Below are 3,785 nucleotides of genomic sequence, written 5' to 3' on the forward strand. Positions count from 1 at the left end.
TCCGCAACGGAAGAGGCCACAACAGTGAGAGGCCCGTGTACCGCAAAAAAAAAAAAAAAAAAAAAAAAAAAAAAAAAAGCACAGATGTCCTGGGGCAAGAGACTCTCCAGATCCCAGAGTGGAAGAGTGGCAGAGACGGACCTGGTCCCTCGAGTGCAAAGTACTGGATGCTACATTCCAGCTTCCACTCCCAGGCCTCCTCTGCAGGAGATGGGAGGGATTCTGTGCAGGCAGGAAGAAGGCGGGGTCATCAGTTCCTGCTGGGGCCCTCCCCTGCTCCAACTGCCTACCTAAGACCTGGACAGCTGGCTGCCTCTTTCCCTCCATCAGGATCAGAAAGTACTCCACTCCTTTTTTCTAAGACCCCTCAAACTCTCCTCCAGATGCAGGGCCTTCCCAAGTGGAGCTGGCAGAACATAGAGATTGAGGGACCATCCAGGGACACACAACACAGCCTGGTAAAGCCAGCTCAGGACACAGACCTCCCAGCTACCCCAGGGCATCAGACTTGAGCCTCACACTCCAGGCTGGGGGTTGACAGGCCCCCTGCTAAGTCCTCTGTGCTCAGGGCAGGCCTGAACACACCTGAGCCCCAAGCTTTGTCTCCCCTAAAAGGCAGAGGCTGTTTGTGCATATGGGGGAGGGCAGAGTGTCTGTAAAGGTGTTCCCAGGTCTGGGTTCAGGGCTGCAGCACTCTGGCTCCAGCTTTGAGACTTGGTCATTTATGTGGTCTCACTCTTCCTCAGTCTCATCTGTAAAACCAGGATGATGACAACACTAATGACAGATGACATTTACTGAGCACTTAGTGTGTGTAGCACTGCTGTTCATCTCCTATAGGCTACTGAGGGGGCAGGCATACACTGATGGTTAAATACAGAGCCTTTGAAGCCAGCCCACTGAGGCTTGGACCCTGGCTCTGCCTTTTATCAGCTTGGTGACCTTGAGGAAGTCACCACCTCTATGCGGCTCACAGTTTGTCCAGGTGTAAAATGGGGGTGATTATACCTACCTCAATGAGTCAATAGTGGCTCTCACTTGTGTGTGCATCTTCGGCGGTACCTGCCTGGCTTTCTGGGTCTGGGTCTGCGCTTGAATGTGTGAGCTTTGAGGGTAGGGCTTTGGGAGGGGCTCCCCTTTCTGACAACCTCCCCGCTGTAGCTCTCACCACTGGAACCCGCAGGGTCTGCAGAGGAAGGAGCAGGTACCGTCACCACATCATCCGGTGATGAAAATCGGGGGCTGTAAGAGTGGGGGTGCCTGGCAGACCCAGGGAGAGATGAGTCCAGCCGAATTCCCCATTTTCCCTCCATCCAAGGCCAGTTTCCTACACCCACGTCGCCTTCCTGCCCCCGACACCATCTCGACTCCGGCTTAATAGCCCTCAGGCAACAGAAGGTGTGTGACCTTGGACAAGACACAGACCCTCTGGAGACCCCGCCTTCCTACGCCCTCAAAGCAGTAACCAAGCCGCTGGCGCGCGGCCGTCTGTTCCCCGGACCCGCAGCCGCTCCAGGGCAGGGCTCGGGTCGCTCTGGATCCCCAACGGCTGGGACAAGGAGCGCTGGTAAAGTGTTTGGGACAGCCGTGACGAGGCCAAAGGACTGCAGCTCTGTCCCGGACGCCTGGGGCCCAGCCGAAGCCGACACTCGCCAGGGGTTGTGATCGGGGCATGAGTGGGGCGCAGGGCACGCTGGGACTCGTAGTTCCCAGGGGTTCCCCATACTGGGGCTCTTAGACCTACCGGGCGGAGCAGCTCTGGCTCCGGGTCCCGGGACAGGGAGCTCCGGCCCTGCGGACGCAGGCAGCGGCCTCGCTGGAAGTCCCTGTGCTACACTGCCAGCCCGCGGCCGCCCCCTATAGCTCCGTCTCTCTGGCCCCGCGCCTGGGGCGCACGGCGCAGGGTCCAGGCCGGGCGTTACCTGAGGCCGCGGCGGGGCTCCACCCCCACCGGGAGGCCGGCGCGTCGCTCCCGCTGCAGCCGGGGGTCCCGGTCCCGCTGCGGCTCGCGCCGCCTGCCGCGGCCCCCCCTCTGGCCCCAGGCAGTGGAACCGTCCACGAATCTCTTCGCCTGGGCGCGCGCACGCGCGCGCGGGGTCCACGCCGGCTACGCAGCTTCACCCTCCCTCCCGCGCGCGTATGGAAGTACCTGGACTGCACCAAGCGCGCGGGAGCGGAGGGTGGGAGGAGGAGGAGCGTGTTTCGGCCACGCCCACTTAGTGTCCGGCGGCAAAGGGCGCGCAAGGGCGAAGAGTCCAGGGCCTGGCCTCACAGCCGCCCCCTTACTACTGTGTGCCCTTGGCGAGTGACTAAATAGGAAAGATAATACGACACCGTGGTCGTTCAAAGAACCTTCCCTTCGCGGACGGTTTGTTCCCCTCCCTCAGCCTCGGAATTGTGTGTGTGTGTGTGTGTGTGTGTGTATATGTGTCAAGGATCGATATACAAAGAGCAAAGACTATGGGGTCAGCAGTTCTTGGTTCCTCCCTTTGTGACTTTCTCTGAGCTTCAGTTTCTTCGTCTGTGAAATGTGAGCGATGATACCGCCTTTGGGCGGTAGGGAGGCTAGTGATAAGAGAATGCATATGCCCATGGCTAGAGCTAGCCTGGACCAGAGCGTGGCTGATAACCTGCTCAGGCCGGGCATCCCCAGACCCAGAGGGCATCCCCGCCGCCTGCATCCTTGGGTATAATTAGCCGGCGAGGACTACAACTTCCAGCGCGGCCCGCTCCGGCTGGGTCGTCCCGGGAGTTGTAGTCCCTGAAGTCCTCACGTCTCAGAGGCTGACCTCAGGAGGCCCCCTTTTCTCAGCCCAGGACTTGGCACCTCTGCAGAGGCCTGTTTTAGACCCACTACCTCAAGGCCGATTTATTTTTTAAAGTTTGCATTTGTTGAGCTCTTCCCATGTGCCAAACAATATTCTAAGTGCTTAAAATGAATTAACTTAGTTGGTCCATAAAGTCCATCAATCCAGTGAGGGAATATTATTATTGTCCCTGTTTTACAGATTTGACACCGAGACATAGCCAGCTAAGGGATTTTGCTAGGAAGCGACAGGGCTCAGGATTTCTGCTCAGGCGGGTCATTCAGAGGCTGCTTTCTACCCCACTCTGGTTCATCCTTTAACAAACAAGTTTATTTGTTTTTTTTTGGTTTTTTTCTTTGTTTGTGTTTTTGTTTTTGTTTTTTCCTTTTAAATCAGAACTACATTAAAGCCTAATTTAGGGTGTACTTTGTAACTCTACAGTAAAATAAACAAATCTTACGTGTATAGCTTAGTGCATTCTTCATAAATGTATACCTCTGTATAACTAAAATCCAATCAAGGGCTTCACAGTGAGAGGCCCGTGTACCGCAAAAAAAAAAAAAAAAAAAAAAAAATCCAATCAAGATCTAGAAAATTTTCATCACTCCAGAAAGTTTCCTCTCACCCGCTTCGAGTCAATTTACTCCGGTCATAACTATCAATCTGGTTCCTATCACTATAGATTTGTTTTTCATGTTTAGAACTTCATGTCAATGGAATGGCTGACTGTATAAATACTGCCTTCTTTCATTCTGCATCATGTTTTTTGTTTGTTTGTTTGTTTTTGTTTGTTTTGTTGTTGTTGTTGTTTGCGGTACGCGGGCCTCTCACTGTTGTGGCCTCTCCCGTTGCGGAGCACAGGCTCCAGACGTGCAGGCTCAGCTGCCATGGATCACGGGCCCAGCCGCTCCGCGTCATGTGGGATCCTCCCGGACCAGGGCACGAACCCGTGTCCCCTGCATCGGCAGGTGGACTCTC

The 3,785-nt window shown here is 55.2% G+C and overlaps 1 protein-coding gene across 2 annotated transcripts in view; it reads right to left on the bottom strand.

The window, feature by feature from the left end:
• Positions 1 to 2,019, bottom strand: part of RNF44 (ring finger protein 44) — a 17,657-nt gene extending 15,638 nt beyond the window's left edge. Inside the window, exon 1 of one of the 2 annotated variants that reach the window (XM_024116323.3) lies at positions 1,923 to 2,019. The gene's annotated coding sequence lies outside the window, so the exon portion shown is untranslated. Of the gene's footprint in view, positions 1 to 1,012; positions 1,324 to 1,922 lie in introns of those variants that run through there. The other variant, XM_007103166.4, reaches the window with a different exon arrangement.
• Positions 2,020 to 3,785: the final 1,766 nt, after the last annotated feature.

This window comes from Physeter macrocephalus, chromosome 2 (genome assembly GCF_002837175.3).
Source record: "Physeter macrocephalus isolate SW-GA chromosome 2, ASM283717v5, whole genome shotgun sequence".
In the NCBI taxonomy this organism is placed as follows: Eukaryota; Metazoa; Chordata; class Mammalia; order Artiodactyla; family Physeteridae; genus Physeter; species Physeter macrocephalus.